The sequence below is a fragment of the Narcine bancroftii genome, chromosome 6, assembly GCF_036971445.1.
Source record: "Narcine bancroftii isolate sNarBan1 chromosome 6, sNarBan1.hap1, whole genome shotgun sequence".
Classification (NCBI taxonomy): Eukaryota; Metazoa; Chordata; class Chondrichthyes; order Torpediniformes; family Narcinidae; genus Narcine; species Narcine bancroftii.
Window position 1 is genome coordinate 157,483,802 of NC_091474.1, and position 15,087 is coordinate 157,498,888.

The 15,087-nt window shown below is 40.0% G+C and overlaps 1 pseudogene; it reads right to left on the reverse strand.

Annotated features, from left to right (window-relative positions):
• Positions 1-277: 277 nt before the first annotated feature.
• LOC138737637 (proteasome subunit alpha type-1 pseudogene) lies at positions 278-1,088 on the reverse strand (annotated as a pseudogene).
• Between the last annotated feature and the right edge of the window lie 13,999 nt (positions 1,089-15,087).

Below are 15,087 nucleotides of genomic sequence, written 5' to 3' on the forward strand. Positions count from 1 at the left end.
TCTTGCTCCCATGGTCAAGATGGCCTTTGGGCATAGAGACCTCATAGTCTGGAATTGTCTCCTGAATCAACTCTATCTACAGCAAGAATATTCTTTTTTTTTTAGCTAATACGTTTATTGGATGTAAAGTTGCTTTACATTGTAAAGTTGCTTTATATTGAAAGGGAACAAAACCTCTGTGGAAAATAACCAACTACAGTTTTGTTCATCCCCATTTTATTGAAATGCAAGTTCATCAAATGCCCTGCCAATGCAGTGCTGTGCTGTAAAAACAGATATGAAGCACAAAATTGTAGATCAATAGATTAATGTTCCAGTGGTTCTTCTAGTTTTTCAGATGAAGGGGCATCATCAGATGGAGCTGCCTTTCGTTGAGGTCTAAACCTTCCAAAAATGGTGCAACATCGTCGTCATCGCAAATAGTGAAATCAGTGTCTTTACCGACAGTTCCAATTGAGACATTCTTTATAGCAAGATTCTGATCAGCGGGGAGTATTTCTGTCAAGGCTTGTAGACCATGTTTAACCAATTTGTTTAAGTTACAGTCCTGGAAGGCTTCCATATTTCTCTCAAGGTAGGTATGAGCTGACTGTGAACGAGCACCAATTGACATGGCCTTGCAGTCAAAGTAGTTAGCGGACGGACATGTCTGAAAAATATGAGGGCCAATATCGTCATAGACAGCAATAAGGAGTCCCACACCATGTGGTCTTCTTCCATACCGCTGTGTGGGAATTTCAGTTTTGCTTCCGATCAGGCTTACAAGATCTGAAACTGCCAGCGGCCTGTCAAATACAAACCGTGAATCCAAACGTTCCTGACGCATGAAGTTGCACAGCAGCCTAGCATCAGCTGTGAGACCAGCAATGCAGATACCAATATGATTGTCAACATGGAGTACCCATTTTTTGGTGAGCAGCCAATTCTGACTGAGCTCTCTTCAAAGCTACTAGAACTGCATGTGTTTTTGATTTCAGCCCCACAGTGGCTGAACCTGGCTTCACTGCCTCCATAGCATATTCAATCTGATGTATATGTCCCCGTGGGCTCCAAACTGTGACATTGTTATCATACTGGTTACGGGACATATTGCTGCCTTGGTGCCATTTCCTCCCTCCACCAGTGGAAAGATCAATGACCGCCGATTGATTCAGCAAGAATATTCTTGAAACTGCATCAGGAACTGGCTTATTAATATGAGCAGTCATTGTTCTGAGCATTCCTTTGGGAAATATTTCAGAATAATTTTTATCTTCTGCATGGAGGATATCATAAATAATCAGTATTACTACTAATTAAAAGATAGGACAAAAGAATCACGTTTCGCTTCATGGAATTGATCATAAACAAAATTAATTACTCTCAATGCTGCCTAGACCTTCATAAAAATCAAAAACTTCAGTTAAATGGTGCCACCTAGTGTTAGCCAGCAGAGTTGTTAAGGTCGGTATATCCCTCTGAGTCACACAATCTTTTGGCATTAACACTATCGACTGAGCTCAGGTATCAAAAGAAACAAACTGAAATATGTTTAAGTAGTGTCATGTCCCGAATGGCCCTGCATGACAAACGCTAATCTTTCTCTGCTTTGCAAATTATCAAAATAATAGGTCAAAAATTGATTCATATGACCTTTTTATTTCTGTGTTATATGATTGAATGTTGAAGAGCCTCAAAGTGAAGAATGGTCACACCCATTTCTGAGCCATTTCATGCACATGTAGAAAGTTGACTGGGCACCTGGACATGATTTAACTTGGCCCGCTCAGGCCCATACAAATTCCCGTTGCTACAAGTTGACTTGGAAAAGATGATTGAGTTGAAAAACAAGTTGGAGAAACTAGTTGGGTCTCAATTCAAGTACTGTTTGTCAGGTTATATTGGCTTGGAAAGGCATTAGAAAGGATTTAGATATACTTGGTGAAAATGAGCCAGTTGAGGCAACAAACTGTCAAAGTGGCAGAGAGGGCATCAGAGTTATGACAGATGTAGGTGGAAAGAAATTGGACAAGGGAAAAGAAGAATAGAACCAAGGTAGGAAGATCTAAATTCTGTGGGGCAAGAGCTAGTTAAACAGTGCTGCAGATTAATTTGGTCTAACAGGTAAGAGGTAATAGGTGAACATCTTTGCTCTGTCTGCTGCAATAGTAGGGACCACCTAGTGGCCAACCATTTTAATTCCATGCACCATTCCCTTACAGACATGTCTGTCCATGGCTTCATGCACTGCCAAAATGAGGTTATCTGCAAATTGAGAAAAAAACATTTTGTATTCCATCTCGGCAGTCTCTGACCAGATGGCATTAACATCCACCTCAAATTTCCATTGACCCCCAGTGTCACTCTTTCCCTATCCCTCTCCCTCCCTCCTTTCCTCCAGCTCCTCACCCCCTCCCTTCCATCAATGAGCTACTTCTTTCCAGCCCTCTGCCCTCTCCCCTATCAATTCTCAGCTGTTTTCTCTTCTACCTTCCAACCTTTATCCACCTGTTACCTCTCAGCCTGTGCTCCTCCCCATTCCTCTTCCCGCACCCACACACCTCTCCTCTACTCCTCTTCCACCTCCACCCTTTATTCAGGCATCAGCCTGTTCCCCCCCCCCCCCCCCCCTTATCTCTGATGAAGGGCCCAGGCCCAAAATATTGGTCACCCTTTACTGCCTATGGTGCTGCATGACCCACTAAATTTCTTCAGCATATTTCTATATGGTACCTTTAGTAACCAGGATTTAATCTTTACTGCCCAACACCCACTATTGATTTGAAAAATTGCATGGATCTCAGCAAATCTCATGCTTGCTACTTTTGTTATCTCTGGCCATGCCTTCTTTGTTATTTTTTCCATTTTCATTTTCCATTTTCCATTTTGCAGTTGGCACCGAGGAGCATGCCAAGGAATGTTCCATTACATCTGTGACCAGCAGTGTACCGGCACTGATGTCTTCCACTATCAGCACTGAGAAACTTCCTGTTTGTTACAAACTGGATATAAATGTGGTGGCTACGATTAGTAACTTCTCATAACTTATAATGTTGGTGTGATAGATCATGAGGTTAGTAGTCTTGAGCAACAGGATCATATTGATGGGTAAGATGACCAGAGCAATTTCAAATGGAACTTAATCCTGCATTTTGCAGGATGAAGCTTGGTATACAGAATGAATGGTGGAATCGAAAGATGTATTAAGGAATAGAGACCTTGGTGTATAAATCCAAGGATCTCTGAAGGTACAAATACAGATGAAGAACGAATATGGCATATTGTTTTCATTAGTCTGGCTACAGAAATATACAGCAGGAAGATTATGTTATGATATTATATGCAGTTTTAATTGCCAAATTATATGAAATATGTGTACTAGAGGGGTGGAGAGAGGATTCACCAAGTTGTTTTAGGTGTGAGATTGGACAGGTTGGATTCGTTTTTCATGGAATAGAGAAGATAGAGTAAGGAACCTGATTTTTTAAAAAATTTTTTATTTTTCACACTATAAACCATATTGACCAAGATAAATACAGACATTTTTCTTCTTAAATATATAGTGTCATTTTCTCCCCTTTTTTCCCCCCTCCCTTCCCTCCCTCCCTCACTTCCTTTCCCATTTATTTAAAGTTCAAACTATAAGATACATTAAACCTGTTAAACAATGTTGTCACTTAATAAAAGATTATAAAGATGGCTAGGGTAGGTGGTAAGGACTATTCAAAAGCTGGTCATCCGTACTGAATGCCAGAGAGTTGGAGAGACCTTGAGTTCTTTCACTCAGGGTCTCCCCAAACAATGGCCACTGTGAACTGAAGAAGAACATCTACTGCGCAGGCGTGAGGAGTCGCGGATGCGCAGAAAAGAAAAAAATGGATGCACTTTTTAAAAAAACCTGAACCTGACAGCTCTGGGGAAGAACCAAGTGAAGAAATAATAGAGGTAGAAGTGAAATCGGACACAGAACAAGGATTCAGAGAAGTTGGTAAAGAAACTCTATTATTGGCCTCAGAGGTCAAAATGTATATGGGTAATTTGCAGTGATCTCTGGAAGAATCATTGCAACAGACTCTTAAAGTCATATCTGATAAAGTGACAGAAACCAGAAATGTGACTGGTCAAGTGCAGAATACAGTAAAGCAAATGGATAAGAAATCAGAAACTATGGAAGAAAGAATAAAAGGAAATGAATTAGAAATACAGCAACTAAAAGATCAGGTGAAAAATTTGCAAGCAGAATCAAAATTAATGAAGGAGCATTTCAGTCAGAAGATGGACACCTTGGAAAATTATATTAGAAGAAATAACATCAAGATTGTAGGGCTGAAAGAAGGTGATGAAGGTCAGGATATGAAGAAATTTTTACAAAGTTGAATACCGCAGGTACTGGGAATGGAAGAATTTAAAGGAGACATTGAAATTGAAAGAGCACATAGAACTTTAAGACTAAAACCACAAGAAGGTCAAACCCCTCATCCAATATTGGTTAAATTCCTTTGCTATGAAGTGAGAGAAAAAAAGTGTTGGAACTAGCGACAAACCAAGTAAAAGCAAGATGTGCCCAAAGAACTACAATGGAAACAAGATCTTCTTTTGCCTGGATATAAGTTTTGAACTATTGAAAAATAGAAAGGAATTTTATGTAGTTAAAAAATATTTTGTGGAAAAGGGGATATGCCTTTGTTTTGAGATATCCTGCTGTATTGAAAATCATCCTTGATGTTAAGCATAATTTTTTTTCAGATCCTAATGAAGCCAAAACCTTTGCTGAATCTCTGCCTGATAAGATGGGAAGTAAGCAGTAAGGAGATAAACTATTTGGTTTGATTGTAAAACTGGAAAATTATATTTTTATTTAACTTTTCTTTAAATTATAAGGGTAGGCAGTTAAGACAATATTAAAAGGTAGTTAAGCTAGTTAGTACAAGATTAGGGGGGGGGGGTTGTGTGTTTCTTCAGGTGGTACAGACCTGTTGTCATACCCACATTCCTGTTCGGCTCCAAATCATGGGTCCTCTACCGGCCTCACCTACGCCTCCTAGAACGCTTCCATCAGCGCTGTCTCTGCTCCATCTTCAACATTCATTGGAATGACTTCATCACCAACATCGAAGTACTCGAGCTGGCAGAGTCCACAAGCATTGAATCCATGCTATTGAAGACCCAACTGCGCTGGGTGGATCACGTCTCCAGAATGGAGGACCATCGCCTTCCCAAGATCGTGTTATATGGCGAGCTCTCCACTGGCCACCGAGACAGAGGTGCACCAAAGAAGAGGTACAAGGACTGCTTAAAGAAATCTCTTGGTGCCTGCCACATTGACCACCGCCAGTGGGCTGATATTGCCTCCAACCGTGCATCTTGGTGCCTCACAGTTTGGTGGGCAGCAACTTCCTTTGAAGAAGACCGCAAAGCCCACCTCACTGACAAAATACAAAGGAGGAAAAACCCAACACTCAACCCCAACCAACCAATTTTCCCTTGCAATCGCGCCTGGCTGTCCCACATTGGACTTGTCAGTCACCAACGAGCCTGCAGCAGATGTGGACATACCCCTCCATGAATCTTCATCCGTGAAGCCAAGCCAAAGAAAGAAAGGGGAGGGGGTGCAAAGGGAATGTTTGTTGGCTGCCACTGAATCATGTGTGCGGGTGTAGGCTGGATTAACACTTCTATAAATAAGGGAGACAAAAAGGGTATATATTTTGTGTGTGCCTTTTTGGGGAATTCTATCATTTCTTATTTTTTCTTTTTTTCCACACATTTATTGGTATTATAGAATGAAGAATAATGCCTTTGTTATGTTAAAGGGGATTTGGAGGATGAAGGTTGGATGAGTAGGGAAACTGATTGGGAAGATTAATTTTATGAGGTTTAATGTTAGTAGGATACAAAATCAAATAGAACATAAAAATGGGTATTTATATAAAAAAGATATAGATACAGATTTTTACAAGAAACACATCTAGTGGAGAAGGAATTAGATAAATTACAAAGAAATTAGGTAGGTAAAGTAGTGGCAGCCTCATTTAATTCAAAGGATATGGCAGGAATATATGTTATGGTAGAATGTTAGATGTACTCAGAAAATTGGACCTTGTTGAATTTATATGCTCCAAATATAGAAGATAATAAATTTATGCAAGACTTTTTAAATGAAATTGTCAAATGCCAATGGTAAAATCTTGATGGGAGATTTTAATTTGACATTAAATTTGAAAATGGATAGATCAGGAAAATATGTAGCAGATAGTAAAGTGTCTAAAGAAGTTAAATAATTAATGGTAGACATGGGATTGATAGATATTTGGGGGAAAATGCATATGAATGATAGAGATTATTCATTTTGTTCTTTCCAACATAAGACATATTCACAAATTGATGCTTTTATTGGCAGCTCAAGTTCAATCTAGAGTACAACAGGTGGAATATCACGTACTATCTCGGACCATTCCCCTTTGTTATTGTCAATGGTATCTGAGGAAGTAAAAATTAATGGATATAGGTGGAGATTAAATAAGGTGTTGATGAAAAGGAAAGGTTTTTGTGATTTTGTAAGAAAACAAATTAATTTTTTTATGGAAAATGATAAAGATTCAGTAAAGAATAAATTATATGGGATACTGAAGAGGATAAAATATTAGTTTTACATAACATATAAAAAGGACTATTTAAAGGAAGTAGATCAATTAGAAAAGGAAATAACTGATTTAAAGGAAACAATACAAATTAGTCCAAATGAGGAAAGGAAGAAATTAATGGAAACAAAAAATGTCAAGATTAATATGATACAAACATATAGAGTTCCCTATCAAAAGCTTTTTCTGCATCTAATGCTTTCGATGTGCATTGACCAAAGTAATTGATCGAAATATATTGTCCGATACATTTCTATTCTTAATTGTTTGATCAATATGTACCAATTTAGGCAAATATTTAGCAAGTCTATTACTTTTGCTATAATTTTATAATCCACATTTAATAAATAAATAGGTCTATATGAAGATACTTTTAATGGATCTCTATTATTTTTGGAATAACAGTTATTAAAGCACTAGAACATGATTCTAGTAACTTCTGATCTTCAGTAACTTTATTTGACACCTCTCCAAATTCATTAGAAAAATCATCATAAAAATGTTTATAAAATTCCACAGGGAATCCATCATCCCCTGGGGACTTTCTGTTTGGTATTTCCTGAATAGCTTCCTTAATTTCAAAATCCGTAAATGGAGATTCCAATTCCTGAATATAAATTCCATCTAATACCGGTAACTTTAATTTAGATAAGTAAGGATCAATAGAACTATTATTCTGTTTCCCCTCAGAAATATATAATTTTTGATAAAATGAACAAAATTGGTCATTAATTTCCTGAGGCTTACAAGTTATTATTGAATTCTTCATAACAGCATTAATGATCTGAGACGCCTGTTCAGCTTTCAATTGCCAAGCAAGTACCTTATGAGCTCTTTACCCCAACTCATAATAATGTTGTTTAGATTGATTAATTAAGCGCTCAAATTGATGTTTTTAAAGTATTATAATGCAATTTCAACCTCTCTAATGCAACTTTTTTTTATCTTCTGTTACCCCTTTCTGAAAATCCTTCTCAACCTCAGCAATCTTATTTTCTAACTCTAAACTTTCTGCCATATATTGTTTCTTAATTTTTGTAGAATAACTAATGATCTGCCCTCTCAAATAAGCTTTTAAAGCAACCCATATTACAAAATGACTATCCACAGAATTAACATTTTCAGTCAAAAATATAGAAATCTGCTCTTTAACAAAAGTAACAAACTCAAGTTTCTTCAATAGCATTACATTAAACCTCCATCTAAACGACGGACGTACTACCTCCAAAATTTCGCAAGAAAAAAGTAATAATGAATGATCAGATATAACTCTAGTTTTATATTCAGCTCATAATACTGTACCTTGTAAATGCGCTGATACCAAAAATAAATCAATTCTAGAAAATGAAGTCTCGAAGAATAAAAAGAAAGATCCTTCTCTGTAGGGTTAACTTTTCTCCAAATATCCACCAAATTTAAATCTTTCATTAACATATTAATTTGTGTTGTCATCTTTGATTTCCTTATACTTTTTGTATTTCTATCCTTTCTTTTTCTTTTTCAATCTTTTTATTATTATTATAATTTATAAACACATACAGTTCAAAGAGATATAAAAATACATAGTAAGTAATGAATTAATACAGAGATATTAAACAATAATATTACAGAATAAAAATATATCATAAAAAAATTTTAGATCAGTTTAGGGTGTGAACTATCTCTAAAAAAAAAAGATATAATTAATAACAATATATGAAAAAAGAGAAAAAAAAACCCCAAAAAAGAAGAAAAAACAAATCTGAATTAAAAAAACAAAAAAAACCTTACAGATATAGCTAAACCACGCCGATCACTCCGATCTCATCTTACAGCCCAATTATCATACATAATCATAGAAAGAAAACAGAGCCAGATCAACTCACCACAAATGAAAATATTGAATAAATGGTTGCCAGGTTAACTCAAACTTAGAAGGGGATTCATAGACAGAGTTTCTAATTTTCTCTAAATTTAAACATAGTATAGTTTGGGTAAACCATTGGAAAACAGTGGGAGGATTAACCTCTTTCCAATTCAATAGTATAGATCTTCTAGCCATTAGTGTAAGAAAAGCAATCATACGATCCGCAGGAAGAGATAAATAAGTCAAATCTATCATAGGTAATCCAAAAATTGCAGTAATGGGATGTGGTTGTAAATCAATATTCAAAACAGTACATATAATGGAAAAAATTTCCTTCCAATAATTCTGTAAAGAGGGACAGGACCAAAACATATGTGTAAGGGAAGCTATTTTCAATTGACATTTATCACATATAGGATCGATATGAGAATAAAAGCGATGGAGTTTATCTTTAGACATATGAGCTCTATGAACAACTTTAAACTGTATTAGTGAATGTTTTGCACATAGAGAAGAAGAGTTTACCAGTCGCAGAATTTTATTCCAATTTTCATTGGAAATATGAAGATTGAGTTCTCTTTCCCAATCATTTTTAAACTTTTCAAAAGTCCCAGAATTTATTTTTGTAATTATATTATATAATTTAGATATCACACCTTTTGGAGGGAATTTTGAATATAGTATATCCTCTAAAACAGTTGTAGTCTCCCGATTGGGAAAAGAGGGTAAAGTCGAAACAAAGAAACTCCTAATCTGCAAATATCGAAAGAAATAAGATCGAGGTAAATCATATTTCATGGATAATTGTTCAAATGACATGAAAGAGTTATCCAAGAATAAATCCGAAAAGCATGTTATATCTTTAACTTTCCAGAGTAAATAAGCTTGATCAATTAGAGAGGGATGAAAAAGGAAATTTAGTACAATAGGAGTTTCCAAGATAATATTTCTATCCAATAAAGGGTTGAGAATACAATTAAAATTACCCCCAACTATAACATTTTCATTAGCTTGTGTTAACAATAAAAAAGCTTCTGAAATAAACCACTCATCATCTATATTGGGGGCATAAAGATTCAACAAAATCCACAATTCAGCAAAACTTTTACAATTCACTCTTAATACTCTGCCAGCATACCCCTCTGAAGATTTCAATTCAAAGGATAAATTTTTATGAATCAAAATCGCTACTCCTCTAGCCTTAGAATTAAAAGAAGATAAGAAAACATGACCACCCAATTCCTTTTCAATTTCAAATGTTTTTTTCTCAGTCAAATGTGTTTCTTGTAAAAAGCAATATTAATTTTCATTTTTTTTATATAAGCCAAAATTCTCTTTCTCTTAATTGGATTATTTAACCCCTGCACATTAAAAGTTGCAAAATTCAATTGAGTCATCTTTTATAACTACTAATATAAACACACACTACAAAATAATGCTCCCCTCTACAATTCTTCCAAAAAAGAAAGACCCACTCAAAAATGAAAAAAAATGTTTAAAATTAAAAGCCCTAACCCTAAACCCCCCAAAAAATTTTTAAAAACCACCAAAAGGTAGCAATACCCTAAAAAATCTTGGTGTGGTAAACCCACTAGTGGCAGATGACTGTCAAAGTTTTCAGTGTCATCCACCCTCCCCAGCCAGATACATATTAATTATATTCAAACATAATCGAATATAGTCCATATATTCAATCCAATGATTCCAAGCCCAATGACTGCTCCAGATCTTCAACATCGAGAAGACTTTGTATCATCTCTTTTTTCTTTCCATACTTTCCATTCTTCCCATGTCCATGTCCATTTCCATTTCCATTCACTCTCCTCTTAGGAGATAACAGAGGAGAAGATCCATTTCTTCACAATTCCGGTAAAGAATTGGCAAAAACCAAAGCATCATGATCATTCTCAAAAAATTGAGATTGAAAATTTCCATAGAAAACCTTCAAAATTGCAGGATAATGAAAAGCAAACTTGAAACATTTTAACCATAAAACATCTTTAGCCATATTAAATTCTCATCGTCTTCTAATAACCTCTTGACTCAAATCAGCATAAAAGAACACCCTATTATGTTGAACCATTAATGGAGATCGATTCTGTCTTGCGTTCTGCACTGCCATACGTAAAATCATTTCACGATCTTGATATTTAAAACAACGAATCAAGACTGCTCTCGGTGCTTGTCCTGGAAGTGATCTACTTCTCAAAGCCCTATGAGCCCTATCCAATTCCAAACCTTCAGGGAAAAACTCTTTACCCAGCACCTCTGGGATCCAGTGCTTAAAAAATTTTTATAGGGTCAGCACCTTCAATGTCTTCTGGAAGACCAACTATTTTCACATTATTCCTCTGACTTTGATTTTCCAACGAATCAATCTTCTTCATTAAATCTCTTTTTGAATCTCCCAATCTACAAAAGAACCTTCCACTTTTTGCATTTTTTCTCTATTACGTTCTACCTGAGTTTGACACTCAGAGAAAGCTGTTTCAATTTTCTTAAAATTATCTTGCACAGTGTCTACTGATTGTATACATTTATTAATATCACTTTTAACTACAGTCATTTCCTGTTTCACGGTTGACATTTCATCACACAAAGTATTCACTTTTATTTACATCTCCATAAATCCTTGAGTCATTTGAGTTGATATTTGTTTTGACATATTATGCATTTGCTGTATTTAACCAGCAATCCCTTCCAAAACAGTGAACATTGAATCCAGTCCAGATTCCACTTCCACTTTTTGAGATTCACCTTCTTTAACTACAAGCTCCTCCTTCTGGATGTCTTCAATAAGGTAAGTTCCTCAGTCATCACAGGTCCTCTAACTGAATGGCTGCGGGTCTGGACACCCGACACCGGCATCCCGACCTCTTCGGGACGCCGACATTCGGGTTCCCCCACAGCGCCAATTTTTTCCAACAGTTCCCAGGCTTGCGATGCCACACACAGGCCAGGCAAGGCCGTCGGATGCACAGAGGTGTCTTCCGACGCTACCCTGCGTGCCATCGGGCCGCCTAGTGAGGTCACGGGCTTGTGGATCCCCTTATCAGCCGTGCCACCTCCACACACGGCTTCACGTGGATGCGGGTCGGCAATGGCCAAACTCACCGATGTGCCGGCACCATCTTGCGGATGCAGGATCAGTGTCGGAGTCAAGCTCGAACGAGCTGGAGTCCTCTGAGACTTAGAGACACCCAACGACGACTCCATGGATTCAGCTATGCAGGTAGTCCTCAATTCTTCCGCACTTTTATATGGTAGATTTTTCTGAAGCTGAGGCTTAAACTTTTTCACATTAGATGCCATCATAAAGCACTGTTATTTAAATAACTGTAAATCTTATTTTTAATTACTTTTGTACTTTTTAAAAACTGGGTATTTAATGATCCAGCTGGGGAGAGGTGGAAAACACGTCTTCCTTCTACACCATCTTGCCACGCCCCCCAAACATAGAGTTGAAAGAGACATTTTGTGAACTAAAAAAGGTATTATGAACTGGGAGAAAGAGCTCATAAGGAGTTGGTATGGCAGTTAAAGAAAGAAATGCTATCTATAACTATAGTAGCAATGAAAGACAAAAATGGTCAGATGGTTTATGTCGAAGGAAATAAATGAAAATTTTAAGAGTTTTGTGAGAAGTTAAATAAGTCTCAGCTAAAACAAGATGAAATTAAAATAGAGCAATATTTGCAACAAATTCAATTACCAAATTTGTGTGGAGGAGAGGAAAGAATTATCTAATTTCTTTGCAGAAGCTGAAATATGAGGTTCTGAAAACATTGAAAATAATAAAGTGCCAGGAGAAGATGGTTTTGCAGTTGAATTTCATAAGGAATTTAAGAAACTGTTGGTGCCAATTCTTAAAGAGATATTTTATCAAATAAAAGAAGTAAATGATGTACCATAATCCTTTAAGATGGCATTGATAACGGTAATGCCAAAAAAGGGAAAAGATCTATTATAAACAGCTTTGTATAAGACCAATATATTTGTTAAATGTAGATGAAAAAATTGTATCCAAATTGTGGGCTTGTAGGAGCAGCTACACTGCTACTGAAAGAACACACAACCAGACGGGTTGAGCTCAGTGAGCAGAAAACTGGTTTATTGCTGGCTGCCAGGCTGGACTTATACTCCCAGCCTGGACCTGGCTGAGAACCACACTGTGGGGTGCCAACGTCACTCAGGCATCATGTTGTCCCCCAGCACGGGCCATTTTGGCCAGCTGCCCAGCCACATGGATTACGTGGGGCCGGTTCACCTGCCTAGTGGCATGCCACCCCACAGCCCCACCCCCAGAACAGGCAGCCTCACTTCTTGGGCTGGCCCACAATCACTGGTTTGGTGGGGTCGAGGTGAGCTGGCTTCAGCCTGTCCACAGTAAACAGCTCCCGCCTGCCACCGATGTCCAGCATGAACGTTGACCCTGAACGCTGGACAACCCTGTATGACCCCTCATAAGGCCTCTGCAGAAGTGCTGCAGGCAGGCCCCACCAAATAAAAATGTACTCTGTGGAGTGCAACTCGCTGGGGACGTAAGATGGCTGTGTGCCGTGTCTGGGTGGTGGTGGGGATGCGAAGGAGTCCAAGTGGGCCCGGAGGTGGGGAAGTAGCTCATGCGGCAACCGCTGGGAGTTGCGAGGCACATTGATGAACTTACCAGGCAGGGCCAGTGGTGCGCCGTAGACCAGTTCAGCTGATGATGCCTGCAGATCCTCCTTGGGCGTGGAGCAGATGACCAGGAGGACCCAAGACAGTTCATCCACCCAGTCGGGATTGGTGAGTCGGGCCATAAGTGCCAACTTAAGGTGGCAGTGCAGATGCTCGACCAGCCCATTGGCCTGTGGGTGATAGGCCGTGGTCTATCCCCAACCAGTTGGTGAGCTGTGCCCAGAGCGCAGAGGTGAACTGGGCACCCTGATCAGTGATGAGGTGATTTGGAATGCCGAACCGGGTGACCCATCCATGCAACAGCACTCGGGAGCACGAGTCCATGGAGGTGTCTGCATCGGGATCGCCTCGGGCCAACGAGTGGTGCGGTCTACCACCATGAACAGGTAACGGTTGCCCCAGGAAACTGGTAAGGTTCTGACTACGTCCACATGAATGTGGCTGAACAGTTCCCGGATGCGCTCGAACACTTGCACAGGTGCCCTGGTGTGCTTGTGCACCTTGGACATCTGGCAATGGGTGCATGATCTGGCCCAGCCCGCGATCTGCTTCCGTAGCCCATGCCAGATGAACTGCTCTGCCACCATACAGACCGTGGACCTGATGGACGGGTGCGAAAGGATATGATGGAAGACTTTTCTGTGCCACTGCTGGGGAACCACTGGCTGCAGAGTGCCTATGGAGACCTCACACAGGATGGTGCCTTCGCCACTAGGAGTTGGGAGGTCTCAAGACTGCAGGCCCATGATGGCAGTCCTGAAGGCTCGCATCTCCTCGTCGGACTTCTGGTCCCGGGCAAACTCGTCGAAGTCGAGGCCGGGTGTCAGCACGCAGATGGCCGGTCGTGAGAGTGCATCGGTGACCACGTTGTCCTTCCCCGCCTTGTACTGAATATCAGTGGTAAACTCCGAGACGAAGGAGAGGTGACGTTGCTGGCGGGCCGACCAGGGATCCTTTGCCATCGCGAGCGCCTGAGTGAGGGGTTTATGGTCAGTGAAGATGGTAAAAGTCCTCCCCTCCAAGAAATAGCGGAAATGCCGCACCACCAGGTACATGCCCAGTAACTCACGGTCGAAGGCGCTATACTTACGCTCTGGTGGGCGGAGAAGCCGGCTGAAGAATGCCAGCGGCTTCCATTGTCCATTCATCCGCTGCTCCATGACGGCGCTGACATCTGCTGCAGAGGCATTGATGGAAAGCATCATATGCAGGTCGGTGTGCGGGTGGGTGAGCATGGTAGCCTTCGGGAGGGTGTCCTTGGTGGCCTCAAATACACTGCAGGCCTCTGGAGTCCAGGTGAGCGTTTTGTGCTTGGCTGTGATGAAGGCAAATAGCGGCTGCATGATGCACGTGGCTCCTGGGATGAATCAGTTATAGAAATTGACCATACCCACGAACTCCTGCAGCCCCTTGAGGTTGTCCGGGCGTGGGAACTCCTTGATAGCGGCGACCTTCGTAGCAGCGGGCGTGGCTCCTTCGGCCATGATGGTATGGCCCAGGAACTGCATGGACTCTTTCCCGAACTTGCACTTGGCTGGGTTGATGGTGAGGCTGAAGTCGGCCAGCCAGGAGAAGAGGTTGCGCAGGTGGGCCTTGTGTTGCACCCAATCCCTGCTGGAAACGAGGATGTCGTCCAAGTAAATGAAGTTGAAATCCAGGTCCCTGCCTTCTGAGTCCATGAGGTGATGGAAGGTCTGAGCAGCATTCTTTAGCCCGAACGGCACGCAAAGGAATTCAAATAAGCCAAAGGGGGAGATGATGGCCTTCTTGGGTATGTCCTCAGGGTGCACCGGGATTTGGTGATACCCGTGCACCAGGTCAACCTTGGAGAAAACCCTCGCACCATGTAGGTTGGCCATAAAGTCCTGTATGTGAGGGATGGGGTAATGGTCAGGAACTGTCGCCTCGTTGAGCCATCGATAGTCTCTGCAGGGGCGCCAGCTG